Source organism: Varroa jacobsoni, unplaced genomic scaffold, assembly GCF_002532875.2.
Source record: "Varroa jacobsoni isolate VJ856 unplaced genomic scaffold, vjacob_1.0 scaffold_711, whole genome shotgun sequence".
NCBI lineage: Eukaryota > Metazoa > Arthropoda > Arachnida > Mesostigmata > Varroidae > Varroa > Varroa jacobsoni.
This window is the reverse complement of record NW_019213613.1, coordinates 146,268-168,761: the sequence shown is the minus strand read 5'-3', so window position 1 is coordinate 168,761 and position 22,494 is coordinate 146,268. Positions and strand designations below refer to the sequence as shown.

The following is a 22,494-nucleotide window of genomic DNA, read 5'->3' as shown; positions in this document are numbered from 1 at the left end:
GCACTGAAGACGCAGCAGCGGTGACGAGAGAAGCCAACGGCCGCCAACAAGGCCAGCCCTCGCTAGCGGTTGCTTACCCCATTCGCTGACTCGTGTCCAACGAAACAGCAGCGGCGAGAAACTAACTCCATTGGAGAGAATAAGAAACAGGGGGAGAATCAGCAAGGAAAGTAAAGGGAACAGTGCAAAGCAGGAAAAAGACAGACAGCCTGCTACTGTCGAGGGAGACTTAGGGCGCATCACGCGTTCAGAGACAGATCTATCCCCTTCCGTTGACGATACTACTGACTGCCACTACGGAAGCCGGTGCTTATCTCCGTTCACTGACCATAGAGTTGGCCGGTTTGGCTGTCTAGTCGCTTGCCTCATAGATCCTCGACCATCCTCTAAACAGAACTCTTTGTCTGGCTAGCTGGCCTGCAGGCCATACGGCAGTTAGTCAGCTCAGTTTTGTTGTGCTCTAGCCAAAACTGGCTGACCCACTACCGCCTGTTCCCAGCCGATCCTTTTATCAGTCCCGCGCCTGTCTCGCCCATCCTCTATATTTGCCGCTGCCCGGTATCAGCCGACCAAACAAAGCCATCGCCGTGGTCCGAGTGATGGCATCTTCCGTTCCTGCGTTTGTCTGTCGACGCAGACAACGACGACGATCAGGGGCAAGACGAGAAGGCCAGGACGGATGGCTAACGGACAACGTAGGCAGCTAACGGAACGGAAATGTAGGTGCGTTTGTGAGGACGAATGAGGGCGGAAACAATTGCTGCTAATGGACACAAAGTAAAACAGAGGAAGAACGTAAGTGAACGATGCGCCTTTATAAAAAGCGAGCAATCTCTTCGGTTTTATTTGTTACGGCTGCCGCTACTTCTATTAGTTATAATTACCATCTTCTATACGTATCAATACCATACTTGGGGTTCGAGTTGAAAAAACTACTTTGTCAGAACAGAAACGCATTTACTCTCCCATGCCATACATGCATGTTGGAACCTGTTTCTTCTTTAGTAAACCGTATGTACGTGCTATCGAGAATGTTATCGCCTCGGTTCACGGTGTACCACAGACATTATTATTGCTAAATTATGAAGGTGACCAGTCCTATCGCCTGGCTGTGGGTATTATAATTTTACCCTCCCTAAACATCGTATCTTGGTGTGCTTTGAACCTGCTAGCTATAGATTAAAGCTTTTGAATTAGCACATGTGCTTTATACATCTGAAGTCAGACTAATTGCTTTCTAATTAACATGCTCAGTTCCGAATAGCGAATTGGGTGGGTAGTGCGCAGGATTCATAACTGGAAAATCCTAAGGTTCAGTTCGATACCTAAGTGCAACTTAATGAGTTTTGATGTAATTTCATTTAACGAACTTGGCTCGTGCACTTGCGTTTGACCATTCACATTAAAATATCATTTTTTTTTCTCTAAACAACACAAAACCCACTTTTTTTAGCGGGACAATAGGCTAGCAATATGCAGAATATAAATTATTCTATCATTACGGACTCTGTATCCTTTTCTGACAAAAAACGACAAGTTTGCCAAATAAACTGTCAGGATTCGTAGCTGCTGACAAGATTTAACAAAAAAAAAAAAGGTATCGCGTGTACTTAACTTGAATATTTCGCGTCTGGCGTGCGATACTGATTGATTCAGATGGCTAACTTTCAATAAATTCGAACCGGTGAGCACAGAACTTAGACAGTTACGCAGTTATTTCGATTAAGACATACACCTTACACTAAAAGGTCGAAAATGTAAGAAACAATATTCTGAGGCATTATCACCATGTTGGAATGAAACTATCTATATTCAAGCATTTTTGACCCGCGTCTATTCCCTGTTTATTGAATCACCCCAGATCTGAACCGTATAACATTACTTGGAGGGTTATCAGCGACATAGCTGTGCCCGCTTCAGCTCCCCACCGAAATCGCGGAGACTGGCCCTCCATTGCGGTAAATAAGATGTATTATTATGAATAAATAGAAATAAAAACTCTTTACTCTTGAAAGTTCGTGCAATTTCGGAAGCCTTCGTTGTTGATTTGGTATATCAACTTAAACCAAGGGCAATATGATAGAAGCGTTTGCGGCACCGCGAAATTCTGTAGGGCTCAGTCATCAGGTCAATCATTGATTGCTCTACCAGCCAACAGTTACCGCACCTGTTACTAATATAGATACCTTCACTGCCTTTAGATTACTCGTATTTCGTCGTAGTCTTGGTCGGTGGATTTATTACACTGTAGCACCTTCGTAAGGTTGTTCCTTACGAAGCAAAGTAGTTAAACAGGAAAGAAGAACGCACATAGCAGCATCGACCCCAAGATTAGAAGCCAAGCTCATATTGTTACTACCGTCCGCAGTTAGCGTTGCCATGAGCGGCCAGTAAGAGCTCATAATAAACACGTAATATCGGGGAATAAATATTGTAAGCGAGCTGCATTACGATTGGAGAGTTCGCATGGACGCACTTCATCGATCTACCAACCACAAACTCGGACATGAATGTATTCGGGGATCAGATCAAACCCTTAGCGAATTCGAGACCATACCCTAGCAAACTGTCATGCTTTGTATAACAGCTGGCCTCATTTCTCCCCTTTACGGGTCATCATCGTTAGCGGCACTTTTTTTCTATTTCGTTATCTCGGTCTCTGCGGGGAGTGGATGAAGACCTGGAGGAATTCGGGCTTGAGGTGGAAGGCTAGCTCCCGAGTACCTATTTATTAGTAAAAAGCATGAAACAGATTAGAAATCGCCATCGTTCAGCAAGATACTACTACACTAATTGTATCTAGACGATATATATCATCTGCACTGAAATATATTAATCACAAAAGGAAAAAGCTGAGTATTAAGGTGCTTGTTTGAAGCCTTCTCTCAATTGAGCAAAAAAAAAGCGAACTCTTGGAAAAAATGAGTACTAGATGTCCCTGTTTTCCGTACGATAGACATCATCTCACAGCTCACAATAGGACAATATCAAGAAATACGATTCTTTTCTAACTGGGCACACATTTTACACACAGGACCAAAGGGACCATATATAGCCAGAGAAACTAAGCCTGCAGGAGTGCGTCAGGCGCACTAATCGCAGCTGAACCAGCAGCGGTGTCTCGTGAGTTGTACCACAGTGTCAAGCCGAAGTAGATATCGCCACTGACGACGACGGTGCTGATAGGACCAATAATCTGACTAAATAGCTTTATTTGGTTTCATTGCTTTCCCTGTTTTAATGAAAAAATTGAATTTAAGCACATACGACTGAAATATCCAAAAGTGTGCAGGCTTCTAGTCCTAGCGGATTAGCGTGTGAAATGAAATTGGCTAATGAGATGATTACTGGCGGAAAGGACAGAGACATGGCAAGACAACAAGCGAATAAGAGTAGCGTAAGAAGCTGTGTACGAAAACGCGGCTATAGCGAAAGGGGGATAGAAAAGACGTTGAATGGATGGCGCATCGCCGCCAAAAGACAGGTTATAGAACGCTGTGAATTCTAGGACAAACAAGCAAGGCTGTTTGTTGGATAGAGTCAACGTTGTTCGCGACATTTCAGTGATACAAAGCCTGCACAACGCCACTGATGGAAATAAGCAGCGGATGCAAAAGCATTGTTATTACTACTGCAACAGCCGAACGTCCTGTGGCTGCTAGAGCAGCCGAACTGGGTCGGCTACTAGCCCAGCAACGTCTGTGTGAGCCAAGCTGAAGTCTACGGCGCTCATTCTCATGCGATGCCACTCTCTTGGGTGCCCTTAGCCTTTGACATAGGCTCGGCAGAATGAGAGAAATGGCGATAACGTTGGCAAGTGTACAACAGCTCTTTCTCTATGCAGGCCACACTGCTATCACATCCCCCTAGGACAGAAACCGATCTATTCGTACCCTTCGTTTTGTTCGCCACTGTCTTTCACCAGCGCCAGCTAGCTCCCACTACACATTCTTCCTATTTTTCTCCTTCTCCTGCACCTCCCGCTACCCCCCTCCCCCCTCCCCCACTGATGGCCTTATCTATCGTGCTAGTACAGCCATCTCATAGTTTCGTTCCTGATGCTGTTCGAGGCGTAGCAATATAATCGCATCTGCTTATTGCCTCACTTTCAGCTCTCTTCGGCATCACTTAGTCACTCACTTTCGCTCTATCTTCCGTCTGTCGCTCCAGCCCCCAATCTCTTCTCTGCTCTGTTTTCCTCGCCCCTCCACCCGACTACTATGTGATCTCGCCCGTGTGATGAGCGAGAATAAACGCACATTGTTGCCTGCGGGTAAAGCTGCTAGCCCGACCCGGAAAGAAATGTGGGAAGAGGGCTGTAGTGGCTGGGGAGCATGGCAGGAACAGGATTCACTAACTGACACTGTTTTTCGTTTCTGGCTACTGTTAGTGCTGTCGGCCTCCCAAAGCCAGTCCTCGCTAAGTGACTCCGAATTAGAAGCGGGCTGCCAGCAGGGATAGCGCTGGTAACAAGCAACATCAATGTGTAGGGGTACCACTAGCATCGTCGCTTTCGTTGGCGGAGGTTTTTGTTTGTTGGCAAACGTTACCGCATGTATGCTCTGTTCTGTAAACGCGGCCCTCGTGAGCTGTTCAGACCCTGCCGCTTTTTCTAGACTGGCTAAGTCGCCGGCGGCGTTGCGTGGTTCCTTCTATGCTTCCGTTGCTTGTAGTTATTCGAGCAACTGGCGCGACACACTGCTAGTGACGAGTGTCAATGATTAACCGGACGATGGAAAAAGAGAGAGACTGAAGGCCTGGCCATGCGGTCTTCTCTGCAGTTTGTAGAACTGAAAAGGCCCAGTTTTGTCGGCTTGTTTCCACCCAGCTCTTTTTCTTCTCGCTGTCTCTATGCGCTTCGAGATGTTGAGAGATGAGGTGTTTGGTCTGTTGGCGGCAATGGACTGCGGCGAGTCACATAAAACGTAGAGCATTACTAGATTTCAGAACGGCAGCCCGTTACACACGCAGCGCACAGATGCGTACACAGAGGAAACGAGGCGCTCGACGCAGCACCTTTCAGATGCCGTATGAAATCAGTTGACAGGATAATATCACTCCTAGAGTAGTATAGCGCTCACGATGTAGCAAGATAGTATCGCTGACTGTTGACTGACGGCTGGGGCTGACGCGCGAAATTTAGCAGGTGGCTAAGAAGCTGGATCTAGCTCACCAAACACTATCGCTTACTGCCTGTCCCTTTTTGCTGCTCTGTCGCTGTGTACCGCTCCCCGTTGTCGGTGGGCAAGCAGGCCAATCAGGGCCCAATTGGAGCTCAGCTAGCATAGGTTGACGGAACGGAGGCAAAGTCGTTGTAATACTCCTGGAACGTATGAATGGAACAACGAGCTGTGGCTGATGAGGCCGGTCGCCGCAGGAGCTGCGCTCTTGCGGAACTCGCATCACAACTGTGAGCGAATTTTGTAGAAGTACAACAGACCGAATCGACGAATGCGTGCACTGAAACAGACAGGAGAGACGGAAAGGAAGCGGTGTAGCCTAACAGGCCTCGAAGAAGCAACTCTCCGTGTGCGTGCGCAAAAGCGAGCGAGAAAGAGAAGGAAAGAAGCCTCGTATAGGACAGCTTTTGACGAGCTGTCAAGCGGTAGGCGACTATGAAAGGCGTTTGGTTGCGAGGGGCTGGTGAGCGGGGTCTGCTTCACTAGCAGTCGCTGGTGGCTTTCAGTCAGACGAGGCTCGACGACGGAAGGACGGACGAGGAAGCCGCAGGGGTAAGAAACGTACAGAAGCACGCGAAATCTTCATTGCAGGCCGTTACTCGAGTGGATCGTTGACGAAGTAACACTCCATTGAAATATTTGCATCGCCTGCTTGGACGACGAGTGCTATTGCGCCTTCTTCGTTTTAGCCAACGATATTCGGTGGTGCCTCGGACAGCAGTAGTTTTATAAAAAAAAAGAAAAACGGAGAAACGAACATACTTATCCTGCCTCTTGAGCCAGCAAGTCCGTTATTCCAAGGTTTCGGTTTCCGCCATGTGGATGTTTGCTGGTAAGTTTTGTACAGTAAGCCATATCTGCAGAAATATGAGACTATTATTGATCATTCAAATGTAGGCACAGCATACAATGTTCCTGCTTGCTGGAAGGATCTAGATTGGATGGATCGTATTTTTTTTTTTTATTCAGATTTTTTACTACGTTACCACCAAACTTCCAAGATCTTAGCCAATGGAAAATATCACACGATCACGATGCTTTTTACAGAACGATATAAATCTTACAAGTTTCAGGTCAGCGTCTAGAGACTTTTAACATTAATTTATGTCTGTCAGAATAAGCGGTGCTAGTTGTTACGACTCCAACCTTAAAGAGTATTTTTCACAGAAGGCAGGCCTTAAAGTAGATATGGTCTTCAAAGTGTATCATCAGACGCCACAGCAGACATAGACACTTAGCATAAGATCACTTACTTACTCATTTTTACGACAGTACGAGCGTTATGAATAGGCGTGAGGTTTTTCAAGGCATTAGCCTTTAGGGAAACGATCTAAATCTCGGTTAAATGCGCTGAAATTACTTTGGTAGACAAACCCACCTAAAACTGACAATGTGAATCGTCGCTTGTGTACCGCTCTCGTTATTTGGCTCGTTAAACGATTTTTTTTTCTTGTAACCATCGTGCTGAAGATCAGCATTTGGCGCCACGCCGCTACTGCTTTAGCTTCCGCGTTGTTATCATCATCACTTTTTACTACAGCTCAAATGTTTTATGCCGAACTTTCATGTCTCAAATGCATAATTCACCAATCAACAGGTCCACGCTCAACTAGCCGCTGGCCATATTTGGATCATAAGATATTCAGAAACAGGAAATTTCCATAGAACAGTACATTCTTGTACTTCTTCCTCTTCGCCGGCTAGGGAGTGGGAGAAAAATTTTAAAGGCGCGAAAGAGAGAGCAGTTGCTTGAGACGACCTTCTGGCTTGGTCTAACAGGTCGCGATAGATAACCATTGTAGATATAGTCGTCGTACATATTTGCGCGCACGTCCTGCTGCCTGAACCCCATCCTAAAAGGAAGGAAACAAGAACGGCTTGAGCGTATACACCCATTCTATCCCGTCTCGATTGCCACGCACGTACCCGTCAGCCAATCCGACGTCGCCAATGATTGTATAAGCGTGCGCATCGAATCTTGATGCTCGTCTCTTTCTCACTGACGATCCGTGGCAATACCCTCTTGGCTTAAAAGATAAGGCTGGCTCTCGCGCTGGTCGAGTGGAAGGTTACTTAATGAACATGCGGTTAAAACGCACTGGGTAGAGCCGTATGGGTTCTTCAACCTGAACGCTAAGTTTTGCGCGGAAACACAATGGCCACAGTAAATCGCCGTTGCAGAATTCCTCCGCGGCTTATACATGCATTCGCGATAATCAGCAATCCGATTCACAGTCGCCAGCCGAAGCTCATCAGCCGCAGCCGCGACATGGATAGAGAGAAAGACAAAGAGATCAGGTGTATATATATATATATAAAGAAAGAGAGAGAGAAAGATAGGACTGAGGTGCCAACGTCTGAGCCCTTTCCAAATTTCATTTGCGTCGCTTATACCGATTACGGAAACTTTAGGCGACTTAACGGTCGCTGACAACATTTGAATTTTGAACGTGCCTTACAGTAATATTTTTCTTGTCCTTGTCGCCTACATGAATTAACCGTTAGTCCGCTGCAATGCAAACGTACTCTGATTGTTCAGTGTACCCGCACATCAGTATGGCTTTTCCTAAACACCGAAGTTTCCAGGTCTCAAACAGAAGGGAAGGTGGCGTAAACGAGAACTTTCCGATAAGCATGCTGCTGACTAGTCGCAGTGGCCGATCCCAGCGATACTGGTAGGCCACATTTCCACCACATAGCAGTCATTACTGCTGCAGTGACCCTAGTGAGTTGGCGCATGATCCCAACCAACCGATTGTGCAGTCACGCGTATGTACTTAGAGTAATAGGACGAAGAAGGAGCTCAGTTTATAAGGCGGGTGGAATCGCAAAAGAAGTCAGCTTGTGCGGGTACGCGAGTCACACATACACACCTTCAGATGCCTTCGCGCAACTCGCGTAGCAGGCAGAAAAAGAGTGAGAGAGAAATACGCAGGCTGGTATATTCGTTATCTTCGCCTGGTGGCGCTTTCTTACTAGACAAGCGTGCTAGCTTTTTCGTGGTTCGCGCGAAAAACAACAGACAAAGGACTCCGGAAGACTAACGCTCTATCGGGCGGGCCTAAGCTGACGCTAGTGCGGGTCGACGGCAAGCTGAGGAGTGCGCGCACGCGGAACTGCACCAATGTAACACTATGCGAATACACATACAAAATCCTATGCAATAGCTATCCAGAACTATATTCCTTATATATTCTTAATACGTGCGTTGAATTAGTGCAGAGGGAAATGCGTGCGTCGTGGACGAAGCCAAAGAAAAGTTGGGATAGGGCGAGAGAATAACAATGAGCACAAGATGAAGAGGTGCGAGAGCAAAGAGTGCTTGAGGGAAATAGTCGCTTGGGATGGCTGCCTATAGGTTAAGTGGGTCATCGGCGTGTGTATGCATTTGTATCTGTCGGCGACCGCGTATGCGTTTGGCGAACTGAGGCGGCCGTCTCAAGAGATTCTATTCAGGAACAGGTCTCCTGCCGGGCACTGGCGATATTACCTTGCTCGGAGACAGGGACTGCAGCTTGCTCGTTCGTCCAGCAAGAACAGAGGACGTTATTTTTCTATAGAAGGGAAATACTCTAGAGAGAATTGGGATAGTGGAAGGACGTATAAGCCTACCACCACTTTGTAGACATGGAACCGAAGAAACTGCTGTTGCTAAGCAAAATGGGAGAAAGGCGAAGACAAAATATTGGAGGTCACATCTCGAAGGAATTTTTATTATTATGCTTGACGATTCTGTCACTCTTTAAGGTTAGAGGCCTTCATGTCCTTGAAACCATTCGGGTTCTGAAGACATTTCTAGCCTTAACTTACTTTTTAGCCTGCACTTTTTAAAGTCACTTACTGTATGCGTGTATGTATGATACAGCACAGGTTAAGTCTGCAGGGACTTGGCAGGCCCTATGCACAGATAAAGTTACCTTAATCCATGTCAAAACACCGGAACCGCGGTGAGCGTATGTGCGTAAAATAAGGCGGCCGTCGTTTCATGGCTGATTTTGCGAAGACTGTTCAAAGTTAACACCGCAGTGTAACCTGCATCGTTTTAATGTCTCTGTCTTGGAGGAGTTTGTGTGTTATTGACAAAAAGCAGAGCGACAGCAGCAGGGAACCTGTGGGCGGTAGTCCCGGACGGCGACCTTTAAATCAGCTGGCTTTTAGGTTATATGCGAGCACTATCTGGTGTAGTGCAGCTAACTTCTCGACATGGTGCCGTCTTTTTAGGTGAAAAAGTGACCTGAATCAGTGAGGAAGGATGCTCATTTGTAGATCAGGTGAATCTGAATTTTTACGGCAAAGAATGCACTGATACAAAAAGTGTGTCTTAGGCTACTACGACAGTAATGATTACAATAGGGAAATTTCGGCTTATTCTAAACAAAACACCTGTGTTCGAACAATTCTTTGGGCAGCAACAAAAAGCAAACGAGAATTGTTGGAAGAAAAAGAGCACCGACTGAATGATGTCATTCACGCAGATACATTTGCACTCAGACGCACATTGAAAATGAGATGAATTTATTGCGAACAGAGCTCGGGTCGGATCGCCAAAGAGCACTGCGACGCTGCGAACGGCATCGAGAAACTAGCTGACCAAAAAGGAAGACATACATGGAAGCGAGACGTTGTATACTCTTCCTGTGGCAGGGAACGCGGACCCCTAGTGCAGACCGTGACTAGAGGCTAAATTACGTTATGCGCATGCATACCTATTTGTATGTACAGATAAGCTTTTGTGACTTTGACAGTGATAGCGTTACGCAGAGCACGCTTTTTTGTTGTCTCATAGTCTGTCGTTAGCAACCCTCGTGTTTAGTCTAAAGCAAGCGTGTTTTGCCCTAAGTGGACTATCGCTGTGCTTGTTGGGTAGCGCGCTGCTTTCTTTCGCAAACGCCAACAAAACGGCTGATTTATAATACGTAGACGGGACTCAACTACAACGACAAGAGAAGCAAGTCGAGTGGATAGGAAGTTCGATGCATCCTGGCAAGAGCAAAAATCCATGGATCTAATGGAACCAAAAATAGGAGATGGTTGAAACGAGAAGGAACAGGACTATGCATACAAATACAATAAGTATAATGTAAATTACAAAAATAACCCTACCATTCTCTCTTGCTTTTACTGACCTCCTTTTAGGTTCCCTTCACGAGTATTTCTAACGTCAATGCTTGCCTTACCTTTTTTCACTCCGACTGCTTCACCTGGCTGCCATTCAGCGGGAGAAGGATACATGACGGACTGTGGAATAGGTAGGACATTAAATGCAGAATCGAATGATCAACGGGCCAATGATGTGGGATCTTGAGAAGAAATAGGATGATGATGAGAAGCAGGAAAGACCTCTTTTTTACTTGATTCCTTTCGCATTGGCTCGGGTTCTAGCTCTTATTCCACCACCTATTTCTTCCTTCACGCTTTACTTACTCAATTTACTTCTTTTTTTACGTTTTGATTGTTCCGGACTTGGGTAAAGAAAGTAGCACTTTCTAAAAGGTAGAAAATAATACTACGCGAGTTAAAACGCTAGAAACGGGTAGCGAAAAATGGTAAATGACTAACAACAGTAACGGGTGAGACGCAAACAATCAGAACCAGACGAACTCCAGTGGTGTGGGAGAAGCGGCGGCGACAACAAAGAGAGCAAAGATTGAATGGCTGTATCACGTCGCTTACTAGGCCACATAGTCACATATGCGTTTAAACTTCGGCAAAAAGAACCAAGCTTGTAGGTCCGGACAAATACGCGAACAAACACGCACACCATACGAAACAACCCAATTTCCAATTCGCTTTTCTTTACTCAGCCAGCGATTGCTGGCGCTCACCGCTCGCTACTTCGACTCGATGGTACTAGCCATAGTAGCAGTTGTCCAGTTACAAAAGTGGACCACGCCAATCGGACTAACAACTCTCGTTGGCACCGCCATCGCCAAGCGAGCTGCCAGTTGTAGATTTTTATAGACGAACGACGGTGGAAGCAGTGGCATAAAGGTAGCTGAGTGGGTCCACAATTCCTGGGGGGAAGTGAGCGAGCGGGCTGAAGGCAACGACTGGCGTAGGTAGCGCTCGTCTGCCTTCCAACTTGCCAACCAGCCGAAAAGATCCATCCGTACCAGCTAAAGCAGTAGTACAAGGAGAAGCAAAGAGACGGAGAAACAGCGAGCAACTTTGAATAGGGTCGATTCGTTTACAGCTTGCAGTTACTTTATGGCTAGGGCTTATTTAGCACTCCCTGTCCTTCCGAGCTCTCGTCTTTCGGTAGCCACCGTCGCCTTCTCCCTGTTTCTCATGCGCTTCAGACAGTTGACCATCTGGCAAAATAGGCTCGGTCCCTTTTTGCCTATCATGATTGCTATAGCAGTTCTTGCCGTACTGCACGCCTAGCAGTGCAAGTCGTCAGGAGCCCTAAGGTGGGGAAGCAATGGAAGCTTTCCCGTCTGCCCATGGCGACAGTAGCAGCCTGAGCGTTCCATAGTTACGACAATGCGAGGTTTTCCAATAGAAGTTTCTACACCCTCTGTCTTTTTCGAAGACGAACAAGCGACCGTCGACCCTTCGGCAAGGCCTGACCGGCTCGTTGGTTAGATATCTCAGTTATCGTTGGGAAAATGGGACGCAGTCTTCGCTAGTCGAAAGGAACAGCGAAAAGATGTTTCTGCTGCTTGTAAAGAACAAGAAGCCGTAGCAGAAGAATAGAAAGAAGAGACAAGAGAAGTACCGATGCTTACTCGTAGCAGTCACCTTAGTAGCAGTGCTAGACGTCGAGTGAGCCAAGACGAAGTACAGCCAAAGTAAGCTGACAGCTACGACGACTATGGTTATGATGGTGGTGGCGCCATCGTTGTCGGCGACGGTGTCGGTCGGCTCCAAAGCAGACGACACATAGGACACACGAAAGTAAGCCCTTGGGCGAAATACTATTTCAGTGGCACATTTGCTGAATGCCGATCACCAGCGGCAGTATACAGATACTGCAAACGGGTGGATAGAAGAAGACGACAGACCACCGTATGTCTGAAGAAAGGTGCAGAAGAGGAGTTAAAACATACGCAGTGCAGAGCGCAGAGCGGGCATACGTAGCGATGGTAGACGATGAACGGTGGACAAAGCAAAGGAGCTATCTATGGAGGGACAGGAAGAAAGGTAAAGTGGGAATCAAGCGCAAGGACTGTATCCTATTTCTCTCGGTTTACTTCTTACGATTATGGAAGCTGAGTCCAAGGATAGGCCTGAAATGGAGTTAGCTCAGGGTAGAAGATACCGACAAGGTGATAGGTAGCGGCTTGCGGCCCGCGACTACAGTGAACTACTGGGCCATATTGCAGCTGCCGATACGACTAACGGCAGCAGCATTGCCATTGGCCGCAATCAAATTACCTATTACCGACTCCAGTTTTTCTCTTTCTCGCTGTTTGCCTAATTTTTGGCAGTAGACTACCAACTGCGGAGACCAACAACGAGTCGACGGCTAAGACCACGACGACTAAGAAGAGGTAGCAAAGCAAAGAAAAATCCTGCTACAGTTTCAGTGATAAGCGGACCAATATCTTCAATGACATCGGTAAGACATCGCTGAAGCAAGAGCTTCACCAACGAAAATAAGACGGCTTGCTTTTGGATATGTCGCCGTACAAGCTTGCTTGTAGAAATATACACCTATACCTTGTAGAAATATATACCTATAAACCTTGCCTAGGCTGGTTCTATTTAAGCGAGTGACGACGCAAACAGGAAGCAATAGCAGCACGAATATATTGTAGCCGGAGATGAGAGGACAACCTACCATACCGTTGGCATACATAATAAGTCTAATATCCGCGACACGCTGCTGGGTCTACCAATAGAGGCTGTTCCACCGGCAGAGGCTTTTATGCGCACCATACAGGTATGAACGTCAGAAAACGTCGAATTTCTAGAAAACCAAAGCACTTCAGCGAACGGATGTATGGGATGAAGGGCTATCACATGCGATGGTGCTCCCGATCGGGGCATATAGCAGTCGAGCAGCAAAATAAAACCCAAGGAACTTTACCGAAATTTTTCTCTTTCACAAAGGAAGGAAGCGAAAGATAGAGACAAAACAGGAGTGAAAGGTAAGATGGGCGACGTCTTTATGCCTTTCATCGCTTAGTTAAGCCTCTCTTACCGCAAACGACCAGAGATGACGAACGTACTACTCCGTATACTTGAAGGAAAAAAATAGAGGAAGATATACACAGAGAGGATTCTCTCTCATACCGTGCCGTATGGCAGTATCAGCTAACGAGTAAACCAAGAGTTTTGCTGCTCCTGCCACTGCCCACGGATGATTATGGAAGCAAAACCAAGCTCGGCTACGCAACAGTTTGCGTGTGTGCATGATATTCCTTCAGGTATATGTGGCGATTACTACGGCGGGTGTACGAGCCGAGCTGAGAGATGATTCGAAGCTCTAGCTGATATGTTTTACGGTACTACTGAGGTTGTCTCTTCTTCTTCTTCTTCTTCTTCTCTATCATCCTAGGTGGCCTATTAACAATAGTAATAATCTCACTTGACGAAACCCGTATTCGCCCACAACCGTAATGTCGTCACATAATGGAAGTGACGATTAGCGTGAATGAACCGTAGGGCAAACAAACAATATCGAACCCTGGAGTAAGTAATAAGAGAACGTGCGAGCCTGAGAACGCTTCTCTCTTCTGTTATGTCACTGATGCATTTGGTGTGTTGGGCTAATTCAAAGTAAGACCCAAAGTTAGACATCCCTACTACACTATTGTGTTTTATAGTTTGTAAGTAGGCAAACATTTAGCAGTATTATTAAGTCGCACGTTTATCGTTTTCTATTCTATGCTCCGGGCATTTCTTGTAAGTATGAACTGTAGAGCAATTTTTCTTATATAGCACATTACCATATCAATCTTGCCCAGTTTTGCCCAGCACGAAGCTCAGGATACGGGAACAGGTAGTTGTTCGTTGGTAAATATACATAAGCAGACCATTAGACAGCGTGCGTGTCTCTAAGTACGCTTTGTGTAAATACTCACAGAGAATGCTTTCACAACAGAAAATAGATCTTGCAGGTATATTAAGTTCAAAAGCCACATTACCTTTCAACGTTTCGATGCAAATACGGTCTCGACTAATAAATGCATAATATGCCAACCAAAAAATTGCGGATTTTACAATTTTATCGCATTGAGGAAGTGCAACTTTAGAAGAGATTGGACCTCTCACTCCTGCGATTTACTATATGGCAACAGGTTGTCTACTGTCGATGAAAATTTCTTGCTCAACGGAGTGAAATAAAACCCGCTAAGAGTTTTGAAAGCCAGACTCATAATAGGCTTGACTGAATCGTCCTAGGCCTCTTTAACGATGCGAACAGTCAAACGGTCGGTAAACGAGGAACTGATCATGATCGCTTTATGCGATCCTGGTTTGACAACTGTGAGACCATATGGCCAGCTACTTAGTGTCGAACCAATTCCCTTCGAAGACTTTGCGATAAAGTTCCTCCGCGACAGTGTACTAATAGGCAAAACTATTATATCTGCAACATAAATTAATGTAATACTCAGTTTTTTTATTCTGGTGATGGTGGAAAACTAGACGTAATTAAGTTCGATGGCAATTCACCGGATTGTATTGGCTGAATTCACTGGGGCTGCCGCCCTGAATTTGGTCAGAGCAAAGTATGTACATCGATAGAGTTATTAAAGCCACAGCTAGCTACCAGCAATTTATTATGTCCTGAAAAGTTCAACATGTTTATTGTAATACCCCAACAAAGGCTCAATGTTATAGCGAAGGTAACATTGTTTATACAGGCACCAACAACTTGGTAACAGTTAAGTGAGCCAATCATCAATCATTTCGCATTTAGTGGTCTATCAGTCGGTAAGTAGTGAGCGGTCCTATCGAATTTGTGTCTGCTAATAAAATATTGTACTCAATAGAGGCCTGTTTCGAACGATTTGTGCTGATGGCATTTGGTACAAATGAAACTTAAAAGATGAGCCGAAGAAAAATGTGCAAATTACCATTGCGCAGATTGTCCATAGCGCGTAGCTGCAGGATTATGAGGGTTACTGTCTCGTAGCGGACTGTAGTCTTTTCATGTCTTTGTAGTTTCACAGTGGAAATGAATCAATGACTCGGTTTTATTAACTCGCCTATAATACTACAATAGTCTTTAATAGGAAGAAGCTTGGTAGTGCATCTATGCGAGCCGCGTGATTATCCCACTGCGGCCAGATAGAAGCCCAGTAGACCTAGAAGTTAATATAACTTAACCTCTAATAAGTTTGTAATGAGTTTCGATACATTTGTCCCATCACAATGACAAAGGAAGTATGCTTTTGGCTGATTGGAGATCACCTTTAAAAAGTCATCGCAAAACGTTTAGACGGGCTCGTGTCTTAGAAAATATTAAGCTAAGTTTTACTCACATCTGTGTCTTTTATCAAGACGCGAATAAAACGTTAGAGGTTGCATTGAGTTACCTATACCTGGTTCCGATGGTGTAGGTTCAGTCGATGGTTCGTTACTTGGCATCTATTTTTGTAACCTTGGGTAATAAACATAACCTAATGTGTAGTTTTGCGTAATTCAATCCTCTCTTCTCGTTAGACAAAAAGCTCGATCTTTTTGAAAAGCATATAACAAAGTTTATTGCTGAGCCTTTTTCTTCTGGCATAAAGATTCTATTCAATGGGTGAAATTCCGTCCCCGTTTCTAATCGATCTTGGAATAGGACAGGAACAAAATAGATATATACTGGCTTGCCGCACAAGATAGCATTACCTGTTATATTGTGAAAATTTTCATTGTCGATCAGCTTAAGTAACATCTCAAATTGGGTGATTTAGCTGACAACGGTCAGCATGGGTTTCAAAGAAATTGTTTGATATGCCTTCAATTACTAACAATGATTTCCGAGTGGGATATTTCTCTAAATTTTTTCATTTTACATCATCATCATCATCATCAAGAATTTTCGCTGTTACCCCATACTTTGCGAATGCAAAGGCTTTGCACGTTAAGGGTGGAGAAGACAGTCTGTGGGATCGAAACCTATTTATCAAACTGTCGCTTCAAGTAGGAATGAACGGCTCACAGACTGGTCCTCGCACTCTACGACCCGGACTTCCGCAAAGCGAATATTTTGGTAGCAAACGATAAGACTCGTCGGCGTCTGCTCCAGATTCTATGCTGACGGCACCAAGATTTAGTTTTCTGATGATAAGAACGACGACGTTAGCTGGGTCCAACTTGCCAGCCCAGCCCAGCCCAGCCCATATTCAACTAATGTGTAAATAATGAGATATTGATATCTATGCCCAAACGTGTAGCCGTTACCGTAGATGGTTCTTTCATGACCGCTTACTCACTTAAGAAAGACGTCACTTTAATGATTCGAATCATATTTGACCTGAGTGTTTTAGTCGGCCTAAATATCGATTTCACACAGTTGGTTAACTACATCATAATGTTAATTCGATACGATGTTTTGGTGTTCTATAGGGACGCAGGTGTCTATGTGAAATTGTATGTAAATTTGGTTATGGCCAAGATAATAAATTGTTCAAGTTTATGCACATTTAATAATAGCAGTAAAGATATGATGCCTGTGCACCTCGTTGGTATATAGAGCCCTGTTGATCTTCAGCTCTTTTATGACTTCAATGCCTAAATAAATAGAAGCTTCGAATTTTACGTCTGATACTGATGTTACACATTGCATCAGGTGATTAGCCATCGGCACGAAATGAAGCGCGTTGGCACCTGATTATTTCGAGGAACACAGTTTACGTGTGAGCAGTACCAGCAGAGCGTAGTGTTTATTTTATGTAGACCGAATGTGAGACTCCGGCCCACCGACTGGCCTTATGTCGGTCGAGATCGCTACGGAATAATTTTCAGTTTCACTTAAGGCTCATTCTGAATCAGCCCAAGTCTTCATTTGAGTGCTGTAGGTTGGTAGGAGAGAGTGGCAGGTCCACTGGATCATCAAGCCAAAAGGTGGGATCATCAAGTCCAGGGTAGTGGGAAACCTAGGTTTCCCATTTTCCTACTAGATGAGCTAGCTTCTTGCACAAGAGAATTCCCCTTGCTAGTCTTTTAAATTTGACAAAGCATCGTCTGCTATGTTGCCATAACTTCAGAAGCCGTTGTTTCTCGCTCAGGACCTGCTTTGCCACAGTCTTACCCCTTCAACACTATCGTGATCGTATGGTAAAAATGCAAACTCTCTGACGCCGTTTCCCAGAGACAATCTCATTTCTTTTGTCACGTGCCTTTCTCCAGGCTGTGCGGGTACCGTAAAAGTCATCAGCATCGGGTATGCCATATCTCCCAAAGCCACAACATAGAGGACACACAGATGACCGATGGGGCTTTACTAATTATATCAACAAAGTTTTGAAACGTACCATGACTCAAAACAACCGTTGACTCTGTGAGGTACTACTACAGCTCACAGCTAGGGCCTACAATCCAGGTCTGTATTTTACATATGTCATTTACTGCCGCTTTCGGAGCAAATATTAGGTATAGCTTTTTACTTTTGTAGCTGCATTTTCGAGATTTAGGCTTTCGCATCATCCACTTTTTCATCCAGAACATGCGTTTTTCCTGAACTCTTGCTCAGGGAACGTTGCCTGTCAGAAACAAGGTCGGGTCTGTGCTGACCATTTGGTAAGCTTGGATAACTCTAATCGCAAGGATTTTTTAGGCGTTTCTATGTAGCTTTCTGGCCGTGACTCCCTTTGGGTAATGTATAGACACCAAGTTTCGGACCTAAACCACTTCACGTGTATCTAAGTTAGTAAGTAAATACATTAACATCACACAAGTAAGTTTACCACGTGACCCAAATGCCCACGCGAAGCTCCGTGATCTCGAATTAACCTGCAATGCATATATTTGATAACGGAGTAAATAATCTTCGCAGTGATGTGTGTATATCCGTCCGTTCGAGGTAGCGTGTTCGGAATGGATAATTAACTTATTCCCTTGGCTTTTTCCCTTGCTAGATACGATTTCAAAAGACGATCCCTAAATAAAGGAGTATTTATATAACAGCGACGGAATTGTTAGGCATTGACAATTATATAAATTGTTATCGATGCTAAAATACAACGATGCACTAACATGATTCTAGAGGTCTTTATAAGTAATATGCCTTCGTTCGATTTGTTTGGTCTCAGTAGTTCTTCAGTTCGAATTCACTTCGGCAATGATCCGTGCCATAATAGAAATCTGTTGTTAATGTGGTACTACAATTGTTATGAAGTACATTGCAGCGGTAGTAAAATGGCTAGCAGGTAACCGTGAGGTGTTGTCATGACATCTAGAAGTTCAAGGTACGATTCCTAGTAGAGGCCCCATAAGCGGAAACTTGTTAGGAGTCTACCCCCCATTCTGAGGGGTTATGAGAGCCTTTCCAACGACTGGATTCGACTATACAATTGTCAAATTCACCATGCTCAAGTGTACCGAGCGCAATATTAAATAGCTGACTATTGGCACAAGCCACATAAAGTTGATAAGTTTGCTAGGGGTGCTTTTAACACCAACAAGACAAGTAAGTTGCTCGTAGCTAACTAAGGTTTTTAAACCGCTTTAGGCAACAAAAATAGCCGTAAATTGAATTTCGTTGGAGGTCCAACCCCCCAAACCGTCCAGCTGAAAGCCGAACACATAAATTCGAATTTAAATCATGGTAATTATATAGCAGGACAAAACCTATCTGAGCTGAGTATCCTTATCAACTGCAAGATTACGTTTCGTTTGACTATCTTGATTATCATCTCTTTATTCGTAATATGTTCGAAATAGGTACACTGTGACGTGTGCTATTGATGCGGGCATCAGTATTGCTGTTGACAGGTTCCTGCGCTAGCAAGGAAAGGACTTTTTATGATAAGAAAATAAAATTAAAAAAATACCAGGCAACGCTCCATTAGCTCGTCATTTTTGTTTTGCAGATTCTCGGAGCCATTACCTTCAATGGCTATGGAACAAAATTCTGCGTAAGTAGTACATACAATAGTTTCAGTTTGTTTATGAATTCAGAGTCTTGAAAATAATAATATGAGGCCGAAGGGTTGGCGCTATGACGATTACCTTTGATTTAGTTACTTCTGTTCATCATATCCCTAAGTTCAAATATATACAGCTTTTCCAGTAGGCGCGAATGACATCATACTACGTAAAAAAGCTCATTTTTATTGGACCTATCCATAGGCAGTGCCTTCAGTGAGCGTCAAACATAATTGCTTATTACTGCAGCGTCTCTGTTGATAACGCAGTCGTGTTTATTTGATATTCTGATATGAGAATCCATACCATAATTAGTATAATGTATTTCTAAATTGAATAAATAGGCACCATCCGCACTCACCGGGGTATAAATGCATATTATTATTCCATTGTAGCCACTCTATAGTACGTGTCTCTTTGATCGATTGATAGACATGGATAAAACACTTCAGATCATTTTTCTCCTCTCGAACTTTTTCATCTTCTCAACAGCTTAGTCAATATTTTATCTCCTTCGATCGATTCACAATCAGCAAGTGCTCGGTCCATTAGGAAGTGGACGATACCTGGCAATGACCACTGGGCACTGACCCATCTAAAGAGTTATGAGAGAAGCAGCACTAAGGATGACTACATGCCCCACAGCGTTACTAGCCACAGCTTTGTCTCCGTTTCCTGGGTGACGTGGGCACCGGAAAGATAGAACAGAGCAGCGTGGGCTCGAACTGACTTCGGGTCCACCTCGAGGACTGATCCTGACCCTTGAGAGATCCACTACTATTCGCTAGTAATGGCATTGGAGGTGGCATGCCTCTACTGCATCCTCCAGTCCCCCGCTGTTTTCTCGCTATCCCGACGCACGTCCTTCGAATTGGGAAGCGCTGGCACGTAGTGAACGGTCCTAGCTAGATGGGTCGACGGACAGACGGACCGTGGCGACCATGAGCATGTGTCCACATTGCTAGCTCCAATAAACCGTATGTGATATTGTGCCTACTCTGGTGACTAGCCGCCTTACTGCCTGTTTGCTTGCGGGGCAGTCCCTGTTGTTATAGACTGGCTCGGTCAAGATATCTTGACTGAGACACAAGAAGAGTCTATAAGGATAATCCTGGCTTAATGAGCAGAATGCCGCGACCATGCAGGTCCTTTTTGTGCACGTGGATCTATCGAGTGGCGTCGTCACAACGAAAGAAAGAGGAAGCGAACAAGTGAAAGGGAAAAGAGAAAACGAGGGAAATGAACGACGGACCAAGGGGGTAATAGCAGATAGGATGCGAAGTATAGTAAGCAAAGCTTCGACAGCTGGCTACATACGGGTTGTCTTAACATTCGCCTCACAAAAGAGGACGGACAAAAAACATACGCTGTGCTCAGTTAGCGAAGGAGATCGGCAGAGAGAAGAAGAGATGAAGATTGAGGTTGTACAGGGTGCGGAGAGAGGAACAAAGATGGAGAAACTGGTGGTGTTAGCCAATGGGATAGCAAGACGGCTATCGAAAGCCCCATGAGGGATATGTGTAGCGATTGCTTCGTAGGTAAATGGCGAGAAGAACAAGCCATCCTTGGAGCAACAAGTAAGCAACATTGAAACACGTGTGACCGATATAGGCTAATGAGGCTTTCGTAGAATACGCAGTGCAGAATACATACGGAGCAGCACATGGTACTGCACCTCTCTAAACAGAGTGCTACCGAAGCTTCTATAGTTGGCAGATTTTCTTGGCCTTCCTGTTGCTACAGCTGCTTGTAAGGAAAATGGCAGCCGGAAGGCAGGCTGCCTAACCTAGGTGAGCACGAAAGTCAGCCAGGCAGCGAACCTCTTGATGTTAGTAGATCTAATCCGGCAAAGAAACTATACTGCTGCCACGGAGGTAAGGGTCATGTAAAGGGGACATCAGCTGCGGCGAAGGTGGTAATGAAGATACAGCCGTACTGTGACTAAAAGAAGCTTTATGGAATCTTTCACTCGGAACAATGATACCGGTTATATACATCATATGTGACACTAAACTAGAGAAATTTTCGGACAACTTTTGTGCAGCCTAGAAAAGGAAGATTTCTATTTGAAGTTGTCAGTTAGAAAATTCGAAGCGAATAATATCGAAGTGACAAACAGTGAAGAACAGGCGAAGCAATCTTTTAGTCACTATCGTCGGGCTACCTGCGGGACAGTACAGGTCTGTTCTTTGCTTTGAATTAGATAATAACGTAATATTATACAGAAATCACCTATTACTCATTAACGAGGATTAAGCTGAGCCAGGTCATGCTTATAATCCGTTTTTTTTTTCCTATTTTTTTTTTTTAGAGTATTTGGCCTAAAGATGTGATGCGCAAAAATTGAAAATTTGCAGAAATTTTAACATGACCTAGGTACTTCACACCGTTTGATAACTGTATCTACATGTTTTGCGCTGCTTCTAATTTAGATATGAATATAGTCGAAAACACGTTGGTTTTATAAACAGGATTTTGACACTGATATATGCATTGGACAGCCATGTCCTCCTATATTTTTCTCTACCTTTCCGACCTGATTTGTCGCACTTCACTAAGATTCAGTAAACATTTTTTTTTATTAAAACTATTTCAATTTAAGATGTAAACCAGGAACAAGCAAGTGATACTGGAAAGAGTAGTTCTGTGAGAAATTTCTCAAAATACAGATCGGTCTAGATCAAAATAGAATAAATGCACCATTGTCCCATTCGTCTATGACGACGTGTGGATAAAACAGTGGCCGTATGTCACGGTATTTTGTAAGATATTTAATCATAACCCACTTGCCATAAACTGAACCATCTATTTGGTTGAATATGGTAGTAGGCTTCGTATGATCTTTTGGTTATGTTCTACGTATAGATGCTTCCTTTTCCACTTCTCCTTTGTTTATCTATCTTAAAAAATTTTGCCATTCTATGTACATAGTACCGGCAGTTGCAATTATAATTTGCCTTTTCGCTCAATAAAGAACTAACAAAATGTCGAAAGCAACGTATTTCGCAACTACGCTGTTACTTATGTTTACCGCTACCCTACAAGTCCAAATGGGTGCACTAATTCTATCCGAAATAAGGCAACAAACAATGGAACTGCTATCACGCTACAATCTGCTAAGGGTTAGCTACACGTTAGCCCGCTGAGCCTATCGCTGCATTCATTTGGATGGCATATAGCCATCATCGGGATCTGTTATCGGAAGCTTTTGAAAGGCCAAAGTACAGTGAGAAATTTGTCGTCAGCCAATACTTACAGCCCTAGAAATTTAAGTTTGATGATAGGG

At 44.4% G+C, this 22,494-nt stretch overlaps 1 long non-coding RNA gene across 3 annotated transcripts in view; it reads left to right on the top strand.

Annotated features, from left to right (window-relative positions):
* Window positions 1-22,494, top strand: part of LOC147753140 (uncharacterized) — a 31,497-nt gene that overhangs the window by 7,366 nt on the left and 1,637 nt on the right. For 2 of the 3 annotated variants that reach the window (XR_015312075.1, XR_015312073.1), the window contains exon 2: window positions 19,154-19,198. This is a non-coding gene — a long non-coding RNA (uncharacterized LOC147753140). Of the gene's footprint in view, window positions 1-5,336; window positions 6,013-19,153; window positions 19,199-22,494 lie in introns of those variants that run through there. The other variant, XR_015312074.1, reaches the window with a different exon arrangement.